Source organism: Arctopsyche grandis, chromosome 2 (genome assembly GCF_051622035.1).
Source record: "Arctopsyche grandis isolate Sample6627 chromosome 2, ASM5162203v2, whole genome shotgun sequence".
Lineage (NCBI taxonomy): Eukaryota > Metazoa > Arthropoda > Insecta > Trichoptera > Hydropsychidae > Arctopsyche > Arctopsyche grandis.
This window is the reverse complement of record NC_135356.1, coordinates 38,966,414-38,989,876: the sequence shown is the minus strand read 5'-3', so window position 1 is coordinate 38,989,876 and position 23,463 is coordinate 38,966,414. Positions and strand designations below refer to the sequence as shown.

General features: G+C 32.3%; 1 long non-coding RNA gene across 1 annotated transcript; it reads left to right on the top strand.

Annotated features, from left to right (window-relative positions):
* The first annotated feature begins 2,714 nt into the window (after nucleotides 1-2,714).
* On the top strand, nucleotides 2,715-5,328 carry LOC143922486 (uncharacterized). Its single transcript, XR_013261579.1, has 2 exons — nucleotides 2,715-2,974; nucleotides 3,514-5,328. It is a non-coding gene; the product is annotated as an uncharacterized LOC143922486 (long non-coding RNA).
* Nucleotides 5,329-23,463: the final 18,135 nt, after the last annotated feature.

The window sequence follows — 23,463 nt, the reverse complement described above, 5'->3', positions numbered from 1 at the left end:
GTTGCTCACAATTTATCATTTTAATCTGTGTTTTCGTTGATTGTTGGGATATGTTGTTTTGAATTGTTGTTATTGTGGTAAAATCAAGTTTTGCAAGTGATGTGTCACCGCTCATGGTTATTGTGTAGTGAAAAGACTGCCAATAAATCGCCACCCCATGAGTTTTTTTTATATTTTAAATATTTGTATACCAGACCATTCATTAAATACTGTGTTTTCGTTGATTTCCGAATTGATATGTTGTTATTGTGGAATGAATTGTTTTTATGAATTGTTATGTAATGACTGCCACTTAAAATCAAGTTTTGCAAGTGATGTGTCACCGCTCATGGTTATTGTGTAGTGAAAAGACTGATTAGCTTTGATACTATTGCATAAATCGTCACCCCATGTTCGGGTAAAAAGTATATATCTACATATATAAGAAAAATATTAACAGAGTACATATGTATAGTAAAAGTGTATTTACCTGTTGTAATATATTCTGATTAGTAACAATATGTTTCATCTATCCCATATATAATAATTATTTCATATGACGATGGATTTAAAATATGACTTATCGGAATTAGTCGATATGTAAAATGGTAAGTGTTCATCGTATGACATTTCTTCGCTGAATTCCGTTTCTTCTATCTACTTAATGAATATGATTTATAGAACCTAGGCTTTCAATGAATGTAACATAGTATTGCTTATCACTTAATAAAACGGCACTTGACTTCGAGGCAATTCGAGTCGGCATGACACTATCAACTATTAGTTTAATGTGAGCATCCAATAGTTTCGAAAAAATCAATTAGTCGCAGCATTTTTGAGATTTGTATGTAATAAAAGGCTCGTTTCCAGTTTATAAAACTTATTGATTATTTATTATTTATGTAATATTAATTGAAGGACTATATTTTTTCGATAAGAGTAGACATTTAATTAATAAGTCGAAAAAATAGTAAAAGTTCGAGCGTACAAGTTAATACAAGTTATAGATATAAAATTTCAGTTCGATACACGGTCTAGGATATATAATAATTCAAAGAAAAATAATGCTACTTCACACCAGAGTACAGAGTGGACCACCGAGTTCAGGAGTATCCTCCTAATACTCTTAGGCCCCCCTACATTCGGCGTGAGGCGGGCAAACTGACAGGCAGTCACGTCTGCCCTGGCGGATGCCCGCTCCACATGCTCCGTGATCCTGAGCTTCCGGTCGAGCTGGATTCCGAGGTATCGCACCGAGTTACGGAACGGTACCTCAAAACCCTCCAGCTCCAATTTCGGTGGGCCGAAACCTCTTCGTCTGGTAAAGAACACTGCCTCCGCCTTCTGGACTGCTAGTTCCAGCCCAGCGCGATTTAGCCATGTCTTCACCCGATAGAGCGCATCATTGCCGCAGATCTCCACGCTTCTGAGGGATTTCGCAACCACCATGATTGCGACATCGTCCGCAAAAGCAACGGCGCTGGCACCCTCCGGGAGCTCTACACTCAGTAGCCCGTCATACATAGCGTTCCACAGGAATGGTCCGAGGACAGAGCCCTGCGGTACACCCGACGAGAGTCGCCGCCAGGAGAGTCCAATTTGTATTTGAGTTGGATATTAGTTATTGTCGTTTTTTCGAAATGCAAGTGGCAAATATGTCGATCTCGGAATTCGAAATCGTTCCCCCCTTCCCCCCTGCTTGATCTCTGTATAATTTATATAAAATACAGTCGCCATACAAACAGACTTACAACCTGTTGTTATTATATAATCTCCCGCCCTTTTTCCACATCACGCATCCCACGCACACTACACTAATACATAGATACCGATATTATTGACTTGGATGCTATAGACCAGTCCACTACTTCTGAATCTTCATGCATTGAATCTACTGCACGTTTACTTAGCATAAACCATAGGCGAATATAATCATATTTTGACAATATTACTGATTCTGAATGTCATCAACTTGATAGAACATTTGCTAAAGCAATATATGTATCAAACTGTCCTTTATCTATTGTTAAAATATAAATACATACATAAAATTTTCAATGCTTAAGAGGATCTTGTATTACATATATTAAATGTATTTTATGCATAAATTTTGAATAAATATGATATTTGACATTCAAATAATTTTATAAAAAGTCTTATATTTAAATTAATATGACCTTTCTTTAATAATTACCTATGTACTAAAAGGTAATTGGACTATTCGTCACATTGCGGTGGTCACAAAGACAATTTTTCCATGAAAATCGCAAATACACAATATTTGGCACTCGAGTTCTCGTTAGTATGATAGTTATCGTTATTATGATGGACTTTTCGGCTGCCAGATGTTCCATTATACAGATTTTTTATTATCTCTAGTCATATCCTTTATAGTGTTTACTTTTTTTGTCTTTTACCAAATTAATGTTATGAGTAATTAGTGTTTTATCTCATTATCTATACTAAGCGATTAGGCCCCGTGGACCTATCGACTTCCGCCGTCTTCCCCATGTATTCTTATAAATAAATAATATATTTTGTAGAAAAACACCTGTTGCTTTGTTGTGTCTTAAATAAAATAGCAGTGAGACTTATTGACATCGTGTCTAATAATGATTCGCAATAAAGAGCAACAGTTGGTTTTTGTACAAGTCATGCAGTAGTCGACCATTATACACCCATATCCCAATGAAGTATTGATTAATTCTGAAAACCTTTGGCCTTCAGTTAATATTGTATCGGCTAGCAACACAGAATTTTTTCACTATCGGTTTTTCGTCAGTCACAGCTTGTCAGTCTACGACGTCACGATGTGTGCCTTAGAGCTGGACCCCACCATCTGCCAAGCTCTGCGATTGCTGCACTCTTCGAGCAGCGATTCTACCGACCAATTGCGTTCAGCTTTAGATGAGCTGAAATATTTGGACACGGGGCGAGAGAAGGAAAAGGAACGCGAAAAGGAGAAAGATACTGATCTGATACTGATCTGGTTGAGGTACTGTTTAGTTTGAGATCGTAGCAACTTGTAACATATTGCATTTTTATATTCATATTTTTATATTTTCAAATTTTTATATTTTTATGTTTCATATTTTTATATATTTATCTTTCATATTATTATTTTTCATTATAATTTTATTTCTCATGTTTTTTATATTTCTATATTTCATGTATTTACAATTTTATATTTTTATTTTTACAATTTATATTTTTATATTTTATGTTTTTACAATTTCGTATTTTTATATTTTTATATTTCATGTTTTTACAATTTTGTATTTTTATATTTCATGTTTTAACAATTTTGTATTTTTGTATTTGTTTTATCCATATTTGTCTTTTAATTAATATATAATATTATTATAATATAATAGAAATTAATTTCCTTTTTATATAACCATAGTGTCGAATTGGAGTTGATCTGTAAAGTCACTTTGGCAAATTGGTGAATAAATAAATAAATAAATAAATATATATGTAAAAGCATCTGATTAAATCTCATGACAAAAGAAACTCAACCTTTGACTTTTCTAGGAGTGTCACAGTCCAATTATAAGCGAAACCGATGCAGAATCTGCCTGGCAGTGTATGACTTGTCTCGACGCTCAAGACCAGGCCTGGGCAAACTTTTTGGATGAAGGGCCACATTAGAAATTAAAAATGAGCGGCGGGCCGCAAGTAAAATACTATTTTTGGATATCATTATCGTAAAAGGAATTAAAACATCATTTATTTTAAATTTCATACAAAAAAAAAATTTAATTTGACGAATGAAACTGTTTCACATCTTTAACAGTTTTTTTTTAATTTCGGGAGGAAATTTTGTAGTTGAAATTCTTAAAAATGCTTGTAAATTTTCATCTGTGATGCTTGATTGTAAAGAATTTTTATTGATATTAATGATTGCAAATGTTTGTTTACATATTTAGGTTGATCAAAAACGATCGATACGCTATGAATATATATTGCAATTGATTTCGTATAATTGCCAAGCCTATCTCAATTTTTCGGAAGTCGCCAAATCTTCATGGAAACTCACCACTTAAATCGTTGATAATTTCACCATATTTTTCAAATTTATTTTCTGGTATCTTCAGCCATTTCATGGTTGAAAAGTGGTCTACCCGTTTAATAAATAAATGGTGAAGAGATAGTCGTAGTTTTAATTTAAATCCATTCAAACTTTACACCATATCATGGACATATAAATTTTCCCCTTGGAACATTGTGTTGAAAGTATTTAAATGTTTCACGATGTCCAAAGTAAATGCAAAATCACACAGCCAGTCATTATCAGTTCGGGAAAGTCGATAATATTTTTCATTTTTAAAAATAGAACATACTCGCCGAAGTATTTTTTCCTAGGCTAAGCCATCGAATATGATTATGATAAATAATATCTGTGAACTCAGATTCAATATCCATTTAATAGAGAAGCAATGAATTGTCTGTGTTTCAAGCCACTTGATCGTATTAAATTTACAAGTTTAATAATACAAGATGTCACATGTTCAACTTTTAACACATTTTCGTACAATACTTGTTGATGAATAATACAATGAATTATAATTAAATTGTAATCAGGACAATTTTCGCAAATTTTATCCTGGATAAAATTTGATCTTTAAGTGATTGCAATGACAAAAGCTCTTCAATAATTTCAAATTTAGAGTTACATCCGCGTATGAAAATTTATTACTGTGCGGTATCTTTTTGATCATTACTTTCGTCGAGATCTATCGAGTACCTTGTGATCGATTCTAATATTGATGATATTTGCTCATTTAAGTTTGTAGTCTAGTTGGGCCCAAATTCGAATTGTATCTTATGTCAGAAACGATAAAACATTTAACAAATCAAAAAAAAAAATTTTAGATCAGAAAATAGTAAACGTATTTGAATTTTGCTCGCGGGCCGCACCAAAATACTTGGCGGGCCGCAGTTTGCCCAGGCCTGCTCAAGACTTCGACACTGCGAGCAGCATTAATTCTCCGCCGATGGTGATCGAATGTTCTTCGTCGTCGACTGCCAGCGGTCCGATATCTCCGGAAAAAGCCAATTCCGTGAGCCCCCCGCCTCAGATCCCGTTGGACGAGCTGCCTACTCCTCCCAAGGTTGTAACACCGACTATAAACATCATATCGGGCGATCAGCGGCTTCAGATTGTCAAAAAGAAGTCGAACAAACACCGTGAAAATAAGCGAAACAATACAAAATAAACACATTGCAATTTTTGTTTAACGTCTTTGCATAATCATAATGTTACATTTGGCCTCTTGGTGGTATATTCGGTATGTTGACAAAATTGTGAAATGTAACAAGAAAGGTTGACAATGTTTCAAATTATCTAAAAAAAAAAAAAACTATCAAAAATTAAATAAGTTTATTTGTGAAATTTACTAAATGTTTAAAATAAATAATTTAATCTCAAAATTGATGTATTGTGCTCACTATTATTTATTGTAATGTTGTATCCTTAATAATATCAAATATTTTAATTTCAAAATTGATGTAATATGTATTGTAACAATATGTCCTCGATAAATTCAAATACAGGTATTCCTCGACATACGTCGGAGATACGTTCCTGAACCTCGGTCGTAAGTCGAATCCGTCGTATGTCGAGGAATATATTTATATTTTTTTTTTCGGTGATTTTACTTACTTTTATTAATACAGTAATTCAAATGAATTCATATTTAAATTTAAAAAAAAATCTACATCATCCGTACTTATTAATTATAAATTATACATCCTCATCACTTATCACATAAGTACAATCCATTTCTTCATCTTCAGTTTGAGATACAGTCGTATGAGTTTTTTTGAAAAATGTGTCTAATTTTGTTTGAAAATTATCCTGTATTTTTTCTCTATATATTTCTTGGTAGCATGCAAGATTTTCTTGAATCCTGCGGTTCACAGATGTGATTGATTAAGATCTAATAATTCTGCGTTGGTTAGATCTTCTAAATCATTTTCAAGAAGTTAGTTGATGTCTTCGTTATCTACGTCAAATTGTAGACGTTCGCTAAATTGTACGATTAGGTTAGTAATATCCACGACATTATTTTTTCTTTTTCGTATATGCAAAGAGAAACGGGTTCAAATCGATAATTTTTAAATAATGAGCTATAAGAGACGCAATGGAATTCGCTTTTCAATCTTGTCTTCAATCCAAATCACTAGTAATTTTTCCATTTGTTGAATGGGTCCGAGTCTTTTTTTATTTATTATTTTAGATTTGAATGACAAGGACCCTTTAACGGCTTTACGATTTTTTTTATTGTTTGATCACTTCAAGTTTCATTTATAAGTCTATCACCTTTCTCTTTTTTTTTAACAAGAGTTTATTTATCAGTCATTATCACGTTTCTTTATCACACATTATAAATCTTCTTATAAATAAAAATTTGAGCATAAATCAACACGAAATTTAGAAAATAAGCATTCTAAAACAATAACGAACAGTTATGTAACAAACAGTAACGACCGTATGAGTTTGTTACCGTCGTGCGATTGGTGACGAAACCCAAAAGAATGAGTCATAACTTAATTTGTAAAACTACTGATATGTTTCATTTCTACAGAAAGAGAATTCCCCGTTTTCATAACTCACATCCGCTTGAGATTTATCAATCAATTTTTGAAAAATAATTAATTAGTAAAAAATATATTATTTTTTTTCGGTCGTAAGTTCGAACCGTCGTAAGTCGAGGACTACCTGTATTTGAATCTCAAATTGATGTATTGCGCTTACTATTATTTATTGTAATGTTTTAATATCAAATATTTTAATAATATCAAATATTAAATATTTAATAATATCAAATATTTTAATCTCAAAATTGATGTAATATGTATTGTAACAATATGTCCTCGATAAATTAAAATATTTGAATCTCAAACTGATGTATTGTGCTTACAATTATATATTGTAATGTTGTATCCTGAATAATATCAAATATTTATATCTCAAAATTGTTGTAATATTTATAGAAACAAAATGTCATCGATAAATTAAAATATTTGAATCTCAAATTGATGTATAGTGCTTACTATTATTTATTGTAATGTTGTAATATCAAATATTTTAATAATATCAAATATTAAATATTTAATAATATCAAATATTTTAATCTCAAAATTGATGTAATATGTATTGTAACAATATATCCTCGATAAATTAAAATATTTGAATCTCAAATTGATGTATTGTGCTCACTATTATTTATTGTAATGTTATATCCTGAATAATATCAAATATTTTAATCTCAAAATTAATGTAATATGTATTGTAACAATATGTCCTCGATAAATTAAAATATTTGAATCTCAAACTGATGTATTGTGCTTACTATTATTTGTTGTAATGTTGTTTCCTGAATAATATCAAATATTTTAATCTCAAAATTGATGTAATATGTATTGAAACAATATGTCCTCGATTAATTAAAATATTTGAATCACAAATTGATGTATTGTGCTTACTATTATTTATTGTCATGTTGTAATATCAAATATTTTAATAATATCAAATATTAAATATTTAATAATATCAAATATTTTAATCTCAAAATTGATGTAATATGTATTGTAACAATATGTCCTCGATAAATTAAAATATTTGAATCTCAAATTGATGTATTGTGCTTACTATTATTTGTTGTAATGTTGTTTCCTGAATAATATCAAATATTTTAATCTCAAAATTGTTGTAATATGTATTGAAACAATATGTCCTCGATAAATTAAAATATTTGAATCTCAAATTGATGTATTGTGCTTACTATTATTTATTGTCATGTTGTAATATCAAATATTTTAATAATATCAAATATTAAATATTTAATAATATCAAATATTTTAATCTCAAAATTGATGTAATATGTATTGTAAAAATATGTCCTCGATAAATTAAAATATTTGAATCTCAAACTGATGTATTGTGCTTACTATTATTTGTTGTAATGTTGTTTCCTGAATAATATCAAATATTTTAATCTCAAAATTGTTGTAATATGTATTGAAACAATATGTCCTCGATAAATTAAAATATTTGAATCTCAAACTGATGTATTGTGCTTACAATTATATATTGTAATGTTGTATCCTGAATAATATCAAATATTTATATCTCAAAATTGTTGTAATATTTATAGAAACAAAATGTCATCGATAAATTAAAATATTTGAATCTCAAATTGATGTATAGTGCTTACTATTATTTATTGTAATGTTGTAATATCAAATATTTTAATAATATCAAATATTAAATATTTAATAATATCAAATATTTTAATCTCAAAATTGATGTAATATGTATTGTAACAATATATCCTCGATAAATTAAAATATTTGAATCTCAAATTGATGTATTGTGCTCACTATTATTTATTGTAATGTTATATCCTGAATAATATCAAATATTTTAATCTCAAAATTAATGTAATATGTATTGTAACAATATGTCCTCGATAAATTAAAATATTTGAATCTCAAACTGATGTATTGTGCTTACTATTATTTGTTGTAATGTTGTTTCCTGAATAATATCAAATATTTTAATCTCAAAATTGATGTAATATGTATTGAAACAATATGTCCTCGATTAATTAAAATATTTGAATCACAAATTGATGTATTGTGCTTACTATTATTTATTGTCATGTTGTAATATCAAATATTTTAATAATATCAAATATTAAATATTTAATAATATCAAATATTTTAATCTCAAAATTGATGTAATATGTATTGTAACAATATGTCCTCGATAAATTAAAATATTTGAATCTCAAATTGATGTATTGTGCTTACTATTATTTGTTGTAATGTTGTTTCCTGAATAATATCAAATATTTTAATCTCAAAATTGTTGTAATATGTATTGAAACAATATGTCCTCGATAAATTAAAATATTTGAATCTCAAATTGATGTATTGTGCTTACTATTATTTATTGTCATGTTGTAATATCAAATATTTTAATAATATCAAATATTAAATATTTAATAATATCAAATATTTTAATCTCAAAATTGATGTAATATGTATTGTAACAATATGTCCTCGATAAATTAAAATATTTGAATCTCAAACTGATGTATTGTGCTTACTATTATTTGTTGTAATGTTGTTTCCTGAATAATATCAAATATTTTAATCTCAAAATTGTTGTAATATGTATTGAAACAATATGTCCTCGATAAATTAAAATATTTGAATCTCAAATTGATGTATTGTGCTCACTATTATTTATTGTAATGCTGTATCCTGAAGAAAATCAAAAATTTTAATCTCAAAATTGATGTAATATGTATTGAAACAACATGTCCTCGATAAATTAAAATATTTGAATCTCAAATTGATGTATTGTGCTCACTATTATTTATTGTAATGTTGTATCCTGAATAATATCAAATATTTTTATCTCAAAATTGGTGTAATATGTTTTGTAACAATATGTCCTCGATAAATTAAAATATTTGAATCTCAAATTGATGTATTGTGCTTACTATTATTTATTGTAATGTTGTTTCCTGAATAATATCAAATATTTTAATCTCAAAATTGATGTAATATGTATTGAAACAATATGTCCTCGATAAATTAAAATATTTGAATCACAAATTGATGTATTGTGCTTACTATTATTTATTGTCATGTTGTAATATCAAATATTTTAATAATATCAAATATTAAATATTTAATAATATCAAATATTTTAATCTCAAAATTGATGTAATATGTATTGTAACAATATGTCCTCGATAAATTAAAATATTTGAATCTCAAACTGATGTATTGTGCTTACTATTATTTGTTGTAATGTTGTTTCCTGAATAATATCAAATATTTTAATCTCAAAATTGTTGTAATATGTATTGAAACAATATGTCCTCGATAAATTAAAATATTTGAATCTCAAATTGATGTATTTATTATTTATTGTCATGTTGTAATATCAAATATTTTAATAATATCAAATATTAAATATTTAATAATATCAAATATTTTAATCTCAAAATTGTTGTAATATGTATTGAAACAATATGTCCTCGATAAATTAAAATATTTGAATCTCAAATTGATGTATTGTGCTCACTATTATTTATTGTAATGTTGTATCCTGAATAATATCAAATATTTTAATCTCAAAATTGATGTAATATGTATTGTAACAATATGTCCTCGATAAATTAAAATATTTGAATCTCAAACTGATGTATTGTGCTTACTATTATTTGTTGTAATGTTGTTTCCTGAATAATATCAAATATTTTAATCTCAAAATTGTTGTAATATGTATTGAAACAATATGTCCTCGATAAATTAAAATATTTGAATCTCAAATTGATGTATTGTGCTCACTATTATTTATTGTAATGCTGTATCCTGAAGAAAATCAAAAATTTTAATCTCAAAATTGATGTAATATGTATTGAAACAACATGTCCTCGATAAATTAAAATATTTGAATCTCAAATTGATGTATTGTGCTCACTATTATTTATTGTAATGTTGTATCCTGAATAATATCAAATATTTTTATCTCAAAATTGGTGTAATATGTTTTGTTTCAATATGTCCTCGATAAATTAAAATATTTGAATCTCAAATTGATGTATTGTGCTAAATATTATTTATTGAATGTTGTAATATCAAATATTTTAATAATATCAAATATTAAATATTTAATAATATCGAATATTTTAATCTCAAAATTGATGTAATATGTATTGTAACAATATATCCTCGATAAATTAAAATATTTGAATCTCAAACTGATGTATTGTGCTTACTATTATTTGTTGTAATGTTGTTTCCTGAATAATATCAAATATTTTAATCTCAAAATTGATGTAATATGTATTGAAACAATATGTCCTCGATAAATTAAAATATTTGAATCACAAATTGATGTATTGTGCTTACCATTATTTATTGTCATGTTGTAATATCAAATATTTTAATAATATCAAATATTAAATATTTAATAATATCAAATATTTTAATCTCAAAATTGATGTAATATGTATTGTAACAATATGTCCTCGATAAATTAAAATATTTGAATCTCAAACTGATGTATTGTGCTTACTATTATTTGTTGTAATGTTGTTTCCTGAATAATATCAAATATTTTAATCTCAAAATTGTTGTAATATGTATTGAAACAATATGTCCTCGATAAATTAAAATATTTGAATCTCAAATTGATGTATTGTGCTCACTATTATTTATTGTAATGCTGTATCCTGAAGAAAATCAAAAATTTTAATCTCAAAATTGATGTAATATGTATTGAAACAACATGTCCTCGATAAATTAAAATATTTGAATCTCAAATTGATGTATTGTGCTCACTATTATTTATTGTAATGTTGTATCCTGAATAATATCAAATATTTTTATCTCAAAATTGGTGTAATATGTTTTGTAACAATATGTCCTCGATAAATTAAAATATTTGAATCTCAAATTGATGTATTGTGCTTACTATTATTTATTGTAATGTTGTAATATCAAATATTTTAATAATATCAAATATTAAATATTTAATAATATCGAATATTTTAATCTCAAAATTGATGTAATATGTATTGTAACAATATATCCTCGATAAATTAAAATATTTGAATCTCAAACTGATGTATTGTGCTTACTATTATTTGTTGTAATGTTGTTTCCTGAATAATATCAAATATTTTAATCTCAAAATTGATGTAATATGTATTGAAACAATATGTCCTCGATAAATTAAAATATTTGAATCACAAATTGATGTATTGTGCTTACTATTATTTATTGTCATGTTGTAATATCAAATATTTTAATAATATCAAATATTAAATATTTAATAATATCAAATATTTTAATCTCAAAATTGATGTAATATGTATTGTAACAATATGTCCTCGATAAATTAAAATATTTGAATCTCAAATTGATGTATTGTGCTCACTATTATTTTTTGTAATGTTGTTATCGGAGTGACCTCACCCGAAAACCTGGGTAAGAAGCTAATAGAGAAGATGGAAGCTTGGGTAATGATCGACACGATCGCGTCAACGGTGATGCGCAAGAAGGAGGCGCATGAACGAGAGAGAAGAATGCACGCGAGATGAACGGAAGAAAGGAAAGAAAGAAGACTAGAAACAAAGAATGAATGAAGATGAATAAATGGACCACCACTCTTTGAAGTAATACACAGAAGTCCCAGAGAGTGGAGGTCGGGGGTGGGGTTTAGCCGGTAAAAATCCGGCACTACCCTGCAGTTCGGACTGTAGGCTGTCTTTCGAAGATTCCCCACCTCCAGCGCAGCGAAAAAAAAAAAAAAAAAAAAAGTTGTATCCTGAATAATATCTAATATTTTAATCTCAAAATTGATGTAATATGTATTGTTATAAAATGTCCTCGATAAATTAAAATATTTGAATCTATTATTATATCTAACATTATTTATTGTAATGTTGTATCCTGAATAATATCAAATATTCTAATCTCAAAATTGATGTTATATTTATTTTAACAATATGTCCTTAATAAAGTCAAATATTTGAATTTCAAATTGATGTATTGTGCTTATTGTTATTTATTGTGTGTTCCACGCTTCTGTGGGATTTCGTAACTACCATGATTGCGACATCGTCCGCAAAAGCAACGGCGCTGGCACCCTCCGGGAGCTCCACACTCAGTAGCCCGTCATACATAGCGTTCCACAGGACTGGTCCGAGGACAGAGCCCTGCGGGACGCCCGACGAGAGTCGCCGCCAGGACAGATTGGTTTTCACAGTATCTCTCCAGCAGTCTCGTCAGGTAGCGGGTCACCCACGGTCCTCTCCCACGGCTCTTAGGATATTATCCCATCGAGCCGAGTTGAAGGCATTTCAGATATCCAGCGTCACCAACGCGACATGCTTGCTCCGCTTCACAGATCCTTTACATGCCGATCGTACTGTTCCGATGACATGGTCGACAGCGTCAATCGTTGATCGGCCCCGCCTGAATCCGTATTGAAGCGGGGAGAGTCCCGTAGCGCCATCTTCGAGGAACGGCTGAAGTCTCTTAAGAGTCAGTCTCTCCAGGAGCTTCCCGAATCCATCGAGCATACACAGCGGCCTGTAAGAGGACGGTCCCACCGCAGGGCTCTTCTTAGGTATTAGCACAAGCTTTTGCCTCTTCCGCACCCCGCCGAAAGTCCCCTCCCGCAGACACGCGTTGTAAACGTCGAGTAGGACATCGGGGAAGGCCCTCCCTACCGCCGAGACTATTTCGTTCGGGACTCCATCCGGGCCCGGAGCTTTGTGGGCCTTGCGGCCCTTCAGAGCCCTTTTGGAACAGCGGGCATTCTTCGCCATCAATTAAGACGTCGAGCGCTCGCGTTCGTTCCGGGTGTTCCGGAAAGAGCCCATCGAACACAGTTTTCAGATTCTCCGGATCGGCCGACCGACCGCGCAGTTTCTGTCGCACTATTTTGTACGGTAGTCCCCACGGATCGGTGTCAACCATCTCACGCAGCTCCCGCCAGCACCTCCTTTTACTGTCCTTGATGGCACCCTTGAGTGCCTTCCGCGCATTTCGGTTTATGGACTAGGCCTTGGGCGTTGTATTGTTGTCAAGTGAAGATTGTTCACAGTATGTGAACAATCGTCACTTGTGAATCACAAACATTCCTAAATAATTTTAGCATCAATCGTATTTGATGCTTGGTGATCGACGTATGTCCGATAAAAACTTATCTGGACAAGGGCAATGGCGTCGTCCACACACACGGTAACTACACCCGATATTTACGAAATTTTCCATATCCAGTTCCCACATTGCAAACTGTGGTTGCTATTTAGGAACTGGTTATGGAAAATTTCGTAAATATCGGGTGTAGATACCGTGTGTGTGGACGACGCCAATGGGCAAGTGCATCGTTGAAAATTGCACGATGCATTCATGAAAACACACAATAAACAACACGGGATACATTTTTATAAATTAATTGATCATTTAAGTAGCAATTAATTTGAGTTTAATTTGACAGTTTAATTATTCAATTAATTTGACAGTTTTCATGAAAGCGTCATAGCGACAGCTAGCATTCAGCAATAGCATACGCCTACGCGTACAATATTGCGTAGTTATGGAAACGGTACGCGTGTTTTGAAACAAAAAATGTATTCGAAAGGGCAATTCTATATGCATATGCTAAAAGGAGCCGCCGCTATAATTGGTTTTGAGGATTATCTCCAGGCTTAAGTGCAAGTGGGCTAAACAATGAGAGACCCCCGAATGCACTTAGTGGCACTCGATCGCATTCCCGTGGAGTTCTTAGAACTGACAACGCCAAAGCGTGGGACTGCACATCCGCGTACGTGACTAAACAATGGGAAAGTAACCGGACGTCGAAGATGTCCTGATCGACCTGTCCTTTATAAGGAGGTACTTAGACCATATCAGTGGCGGCTCGTGACATTATGCTGCGTATGGACCAAACCAACGACGATTTTGGGCCAACTTTTAAAACCAGTAGCGTAAAAAATATCGAAAGAAAATTGAATTAAATTAAAAAATTGAAATTAAATATCAAAATTAAGCTAAAGAGCGAGATTGAGCTAAAACTAGATCATCGTTGATGTTTTGAATTACAACAATGTTTTGAATTACGATGATACGCATTTACAACCAGAGAAATATTATAATTTCTCTGATTAAAAAAAAATCTTATTATTTCTTAAAAGTACTAATACATGATATATTCTCAGTAAACGTGCATTACGGGGAAGTAAAAATAATAATTCTTTGATTGTTTTTCGATCTTAGTGCGTATCTTCGTAAATCAAAACATCTTCGACAAACAAAAGTCGAGGAATACCTGAAGTCAATCTCGAAAATGTATTTAAATTGGGCATGTTCTTTTTTAACTTTCAATATTTTATTTTAATTTTAATATAATGATTATAATTTTATTTTGATATTTGAATTTAATTTTTATATAATAATAATAGTTTTAATTTTGATATTTAATTTCAATTTTTAAATTTAATTTTTATTTCGATATTTTGTAAAGGTAAACGGACTACTAGTCAAATGTGAACCTGTCACAGGACAACTGGTCGCTCTAGATCGGTCACTCGTGATCATCCGTCACGCTAAAACTGGTCACGAGAAAACTAGTCACACGCTAAAACTGGTCACGGGAAAACTGGTCACACCCAAAAATTTAAAATTGGTCACACAAACAAAAATATTCTCAAATACTTTTTATTTACGAAATTTGTATTGTTATCGACTAGAAATATGTTCGAGCCAAAGGCCCTCGTGGCCGTTGTTTGTGGTCTTCGCGAGGAGTTCGCGGGAATCTGTCAGCCCATCTGACGTTCGCATCCGAGAAGGTTCGCATGGCAATCTTGGCATCCATGGCATTTCACCTTGACAGTTCGAATGTCAAATCAAAATTTAATCTTAATTCACCGCGGTAAATGTACCGCGGGGAGGTCTACGAAAACACTGATTGTGTTAGTAAGAGGATCCTTTATTTATGTTCACTTGTTACAATAGTAATTATATGTAAAAAAGAAGGTCGTTTTCGTTTCTCAGCTTCCGAGCCAATGGGACGTTGCCATCGGCTTCATCTTTAATATGGACGGTATCTAAAAGTGAATTCGTCATTTTATAATGAACTTGTTACATCTCATCTACATAAATAAATCGTCGGTAACATTATTTGTTTATCTTTGTTACATTGTAAAACATTTTCTATATGTCATCTATATATTATAATATATATTCAATTGTAAATAGGTTTTTGAGCTCTTTCTCCTTTTTGTTGATGAAACTGGATGATGATATACACATAGTGCTGGATCTGCTTGGATCTCGAGTTGTACTCGTACGTGCTGCTAGTTCTGCGTCACGGACTTGCGATGTCCTCAGAGGTTGCACCGTTTCCTTTGAAGATTCTATGGTAGATCTGCTCTCTCTGCATACTGTGAATTGGCTCTGCACACTGTCTGCTTTCTTGTCAGTTGTCCCGTTAGACGTCAGAAGTCTCCACTTAGAAGATTCTGGTAGTTGGATTTTTCGCTAGATTTTAAGGATGAAAATCCACCTGGTCCACTTCGAAGTTGTCTATACAACGGTTGTTCCCTCGTTTTAGTAGTGATGTCCAGTTGTTCAGCTATATCCGCACCCGCTGCCACCAATTTTTATGTTACGGGGACAAGTAGGAGATGGTGTAGAATATTATAGTCACAGATTTTGTCAAATGATTATATTCTTTAATTAGCAGTAAATATAAACGAGATTAATGTACAAGTTTGTATTACAAGTTACTAGTCTCGAAGTGCTAGTTAGGCAATTTAATCACAAGTGCCTTGTGAGACTCTGTTTGATCGCAAGTAACTATGTAGTAATCACAAGTTACTAGTAAGGCAGTTTAATCACAAGACTGTTTGATCGCAAGTGAGGTTCAATAGATCTAACATGGCAATTTTTATACACAAAAGAATGATAAGTTTTAACCAATCACAGAATGTAGGTAAATAACAAAGTGATTAAGATACAGAGCAACATCTGTGTGTAAGACAGTTTTAATATTTGATTTATGTATCCTTTGAGAGTATCGAGACATTATTGAGAAGACGGCTGCAGTTTTTGACGGATTTGTGTATGTATGCGGAGGCACCGAGGAGTATTCCAATGATTCACTGAATGCTGTTGAACGGCGATTTTTTTATATTTCATATATTCAAGAATATGTTTATGTATAATGTGTTGAAAACATAATAAATCATTGTATTTACTGTGCATAAAAGGTTTCTATTTATTTTGTCCCTGTAAATAAGATATATATTTTAAAATTTATTTGAAAGTACATATATCATACAATAATATATATAAAAACGGACTGTCGCTAAATATATATATTTGTATATTTGTATATTTGTATATTTGTATATTTGTATATTTGTATATTTGTACATATATATGTGACGGACGATCAACCATCAACCAGTTATGGGGAACAATTTTTTTTTTTTCATATTTTTCATTTTTTACATTTTTTTCATTTTTTCAGATTTTTCATTTTTTCAGTTTTTTCATATTTTTCAGTTTTTTCATTTTTTTCAGTTTTTCAGTTTTTTCATTTTTTCAGTTTTTTCATTTTTTAAACTTTTTCAGTTTTTTCATTTTTTTAATTTTTTCAGTTTTTTCATTTTTTCAGTTTTTTCATTTTTTTCATTTTTTTCATTTTTTCAGTTTTTTCATTTTTTTCAGTTTTTTCATTTTTTTCAGTTTTTTCATTTTTTTCATTTTTTCATTTTTTCAGTTTTTTCATTTTTTTCATTTTTTCATTTTTTCAGTTTTTTCATTTTTTTCATATTTTTCATTTTTGTGCGTCGGTGGCGCCGGGGGCGCTGGGGGCGAAGCCCCCGGGGTGCCGAAGGCATCGGAGCGACGGAAGCGCCGGGGGCGAAGGCCCCGGGGTGCCGAAGGCGTCGGCGATGCACAAAACGTAATTCGTAATTCGTAATCACTTCGTAATTTGTCATTCGTAATTCGTGCATCAATTTCTTTCCGAAACCAGTCGATTCAATATCTTTAACTTTATTTTTATTCGAGTTTCAATTCCTTTTCGAAACCACCCGTTGAAATCAACGGGTCCAACACTATTTATAATATAGTAGCCAATATTGTCGATCTTCTCACAGGTATTTTTTTTTTTATATATTTGAACCGTTCCATAAGATACATTTCATGTTAAAGTTAAATTATGATACAATTAAGTGTCCTATAAGGAACTGCAACGTGTAATCTGTAAAAAAAAATGTGAACGAAACATATAGCTTATATATAAATAAAAAATCTTAAAATAATAATAAAATCAGTTTAAAATCATTATTTTATATTTTTATTATAAAATATTATACACATATAAAAAAAATATATATATGTATATAATTTTTTATTTTTGTTTTATTGTACATTTCATCTTATGCTAATAACACTCGGCGATTTGAAGTACTTTGCATAAAATTGAAATTGTATAATTACCAAGCAAGTGGTATTGTATTTAATTTCATTTTTTTAATTTCATTTTTATTTCGATATTTTGTACGCTTCTGGTTTTAAAAGTTGGCCCAAAATCGTCGTTGGTTTGGTCCGTACGCAGCATAATGTCACGAGCCGCCACTGATATGGTCTAAGTACCTCCTTATAAAGGACAGGTCGATCAGGACATCTTCGACGTCCGGCTACTTTCCCATTGTTTAGTCACGTACGCGGACGTGCAGTCCCACGCTTTGGCGTTGTCAGTTCGATCGAATGCGATCGAGTGCCACTAAGTGCATTCGGGGGTCTCTCATTGTTTAGCCCACTTGCACTTAAGCCTGGATATAATCCTCGAAACCAATTATAGCGGCGGCTCCTCTAAGCATACGCTACAATATTATAATAATAGAATTGCCCTTTCGAATACATTTTTTGTTTCAAAACACGCGTACCGTTTCCATAACTACTCAATATTGTACGCGTAGGCGTACGCTATTGCCGAATGCTAGTTGTCGCTATGACGCTTTCATGAAAACTGTCAAATTAATTGAATAATTAAACTGTCAAATTAAACTCAAATTAATTGCTACTTAAATGATCAATTTATTTATAAAAAAGTATATGTTGTTTATTGTGTGTTTTCATGAATGCATGGTGCAATTTTCAACGATGCACTTGCCCATTGGCGTCGTCCACACACACGGTATCTACACCCGATATTTACGAAATTTTCCATAACCAGTTCCTAAATAGCAACCACATTATTATTAATTATTTATTGTTTGCCTATGGTTGTACAAAGGTATTATATTTGGGCAAAAGTATGTCGTTCAGCGGTCTCTGGATATAGTAGAGTGTCGCTGGCTCGGCATTCAGCTATGTTCAGAAGGTCTCTGGATGCGGCAGTGTGTTGCTGGCTCGTTGTTCGGCTATGTTCAGAAGGTCTCTGGATGCGGCAGTGTGTTGCTGGCTCGTCGTTCGGCTATGTTCGGAAGGTCTCTGGATGCGGCAGTGTGTTGCTGGCTCGTTGTTCGGCTATGTTTAGAAGGTCTCTGGTCTGCTGCTGTGTGTCGACGCTTGCTGCTGTGGGTCGACTGGTCTGGTGCTGTGTGTCGACGCTTGCTGTTGTGGGTCGACTGGTCTGGTGCTGTGTGTCGACGCTTGCTGCTGTGGGTCGACTGGTCTGGTGCTGTGTGTCGACGCTTGCTGTTGTGGGTCGACTGGTCTGGTGCTGTGTGTCGACGCTTGCTGTTGTCGGTCGACTGGCGTTGTTTGGGTTGAACCTCCTTTTATAGTGTTTCTGGAATCACCTGACCCATGATGGTGGTTGTTGATGCGTAAGCGAGGAATGCGCTTTTGTCGATGGGGTGGACTTTTCTGGAACGATTGGCGCCGTTCCGCTCGATGTAGTTTAATGGCGGCGGCGTGTTTCGACCGTTTTGGTACCGCTCGCCTGGTAGGGGCGTTCCGCTTGAGTTTAATATAATGGCTGCAGGTGTGCTTCGACTGGTTTTGTTTCCGCTCGACTGGTAGGGGCGTTCCGCTTGAGTGTGAGGGGTGGAACTGTCTCGAAGGTTTTGGCGATTGATTCCAAGAAGTGCAAGTGTTGTTTACGTGTGTGAGTTCTGCGCGGAATATGGTTTGTTGTTGTGGAATATTCTCGAATATTTCGATGACGATGACGATGACGAGATTCCTACAGATGCTAAAATTATTTAGGAATGTTTGTGATTCACAAGTGACGATTGTTCACATACTGTGAACAATCGTCACTTGAAAACAATACAACGCCCAAGGCCTAGTCCATAAACCGAAATGCGCGAAAGGCACTCAAGGGTGCCATCAAGGACAGTAAAAGGAGGTGCTGGCGGGAGCTGCGTGAGATGGTTGACACCGATCCGTGGAGACTACCGTACAAAATAGTGCGACAGAAACTGCGCGGTCGGTCGGCCGATCCGGAGAATCTGAAAACTGTGTTCGATGGGCTCTTTCCGGAACACCCGGAACGAACGCGAGCGCTCGACGTCTTAATTGATGGCGAAGAATGCCCGCTGTTCCAAAAGGGCTCTGAAGGGCCGCAAGGCCCACAAAGCTCCGGGCCCGGATGGAGTCCCGAACGAAATAGTCTCGGCGGTAGGGAGGGCCTTCCCCGATGTCCTACTCGACGTTTACAACGCGTGTCTGCGGGAGGGGACTTTCGGCGGGGTTTAGAAGAGGCAAAAACTTGTGCTAATACCTAATAAGAGCCCTGCGGTGGGACCGTCCTCTTACAGGCCGCTGTGTATGCTCGATGGATTCGAGAAGCTCCTGGAGAGACTGACTCTTAAGAGACTTCAGCCGTTCCTCGAAGATGACGCTACGGGACTCTCCCCGCTTCAATACGGATTCAGGCGGGGCCGATCTACGATTGATGCTGTCGACCATGTCATCGGAACAGTACGATCGGCATGTGAAGGATCTGTGAAGCGGAGCAAGCATGTCGCGTTGATGACGCTGGATATCTGAAATGCCTTCAAATCGGCTCGATGGGATAATATCCTAAGAGCCGTGGGGGAGGACCGTCGGGTGCCCCGCTACCTGACGAGACTGCTGGAGAGATACTGTGAAAACCGATTTGTCCTGGCGGCGACTCTCGTCGGGCGTCCCGCAGGGCTCTGTCCTCGGACCAGTCCTGTGGAACGCTATGTATGACGGGCTACTGAGTGTGGAGCTCCCGGAGGGTGCCAGCGCCGTTGCTTTTGCGGACGATGTCGCAATCATGGTAGTTACGAAATCCCACAGAAGCGTGGAACACACAATAAATAACAATAAGCACAATACATCAATTTGAAATTCAAATATTTGACTTTATTAAGGACATATTGTTAAAATAAATATAACATCATTTTTGAGATTAGAATATTTGATATTATTCAGGATACAACATTACAATAAATAAAAGTAAGCACAATACATCAATTTGAGATTAAAATATTTGATATTATTCAGGAAAAAACATTTTTTTTTTTTTTTTTTTTTCGCTGCGCTGGAGGTGGGGAATCTTCGAAAGACAGCCAACAGTCCGAACTGTAGGGTAGTGCCGGATTTTTACCGGCTAAACCCCACCCCCGACCTCCACTCTCTGGGACTTCTGTGTATTACTTCAAAGAGTGGTGGTCCATTCATTCATCTTCATTCATTCTTTGTTTCTAGTCTTCTTTCTTTCCTTTCTTCCGTTCATCTCGCGTGCATTCTTCTCTCTCGTTCATGCGCCTCCTTCTTGCGCATCACCGTTGACGCGATCGTGTCGATCATTACCCAAGCTTCCATCTTCTCTATTAGCTTCTTACCCAGGTTTTCGGGTGAGGTCACTCCGATTACAACATTACAATAAATAATAGTGAGCACAATACATCAATTTGAGATTCAAAGATTTTAATTTATCGAGGACATATTGTTTCAATACATATTACATCAATTTTGAGATTAAAATATTTGATATCATTCAGGATACAACATAACAATAAATAATAGTAAGCACAATACATCAGTTTGAGATTCAAATATTTTAATTTATCGAGGACATATTGTTACAATACATATTATATCAATTTTGAGATTAAAATATTTGATATTATTTAGGATACAACATAACAATAAATAAAAGTGAGCACAATACAACAATTTGAGATTCAAATATTTTAATTTATCGAGGACAAATTGTTACAATACATATTACATCAATTTTGAGATTAAAATATTTGATATTATTCAAGATAACACATTACAATAAATAATAGTGAGCAGAATACATCAATTTGAGATTAAAATATTTTAATTTATCGAGGACATACTGTTACAATACATATTACATCAATTTTGAGATTAAAATATTTGATATTATTAAATATTTAATATTTGATATTATTAAAATATTTGATATAACAACATTACAATAAGAAATAGTAAGCACAAGACATTAATTTGAGATTCAAATATTTTAATTTATCGAGGACATATTGTTACAATAATTTTAATTTAATTTAATTTTAATCTCAAATTGATGTATTCTGCTCACATCAATTTTGAGATTAAAATATTTGATATTATTCAAGATAACACATTACAATAAATAATAGTGAGCACAATACATCAATTTGAGATTCAAATATTTTAATTTATCGAGGACATATTGTTACAATACATATAACATCAATTTTGAGTTTAAAATATTTGATATTATTTAGGATACAACATAACAATAAATAAAAGTGATCACAATACATCAATTTGAGATTCAAATATTTTAATTTATCGAGGACATATTGTTACAATACATATTACATCAATTTTGAGATTAAAATATTTGATATTTTTCAGGATACAACATTACAATAAATAATAGTGAGCACAATACATCAATTTGAGATTCAAATATTTTAATTTATCGAGGACATATTGTTACAATACATATTACATCAATTTTGAGATTAAAATATTTGATATTATTCAAGATAACACATTACAATAAATAAAAGTGAGCAGAATACATCAATTTGAGATTAAAATATTTTAATTTATCGAGGACATATTGTTACAAAACATATTACATCAATTTTGAGATTAAAATATTTGTTTTATAATGTCTTATAAATAAGACATCAATTTGAGATTCAAATATTTTAATTTATCGAGGACATATTGTTACAATACATATTACATCAATTTTGAGTTAAAAATATTTGATATTATTTAGGATACAACATTACAATAAATAAAAGTGAGCACAATACATCAATTTGAGATTCAAATATTTTAATTTATCGAGGACATATTGTTACAATACATATAACATCAATTTTGAGATTAAAATATTTGATATTATTAAATATTTAATATTTGATATTATTAAAATATTTGATATAACAACATTACAATAAATAATAGTAAGCACAAGACATCAATTTGAGATTCAAATATTTTAATTTATCGAGGACATATTGTTACAATACATATTACATCAATTTTGAGATTAAAATATTTGATATTATTCAAGATAACACATAACAATAAATAATAGTGAGCAGAATACATCAATTTGAGATTAAAATATTTTAATTTATCGAGGACATATTGTTACAATACATATTACATCAATTTTGAGACTAAAATATTTGATATTATTCAGGATACAACATTTTTTTTTTTTTTTTTTTTTCGCTGCGCTGGAGGTGGGGAATCTTCGAAAGACAGCCAACAGTCCGAACTGTAGGGTAGTGCCGGATTTTTACCGGCTAAACCCCACCCCCGACGTCCACTCTCTGGGACTTCTGTGTATTACTTCAAAGAGTGGTGGTCCATTCATTCATCTTCATTCATTCTTTGTTTCTAGTCTTCTTTCTTTCCTTTCTTCCGTTCATCTCGCGTGCATTCTTATCTCTCGTTCATGCGCCTCCT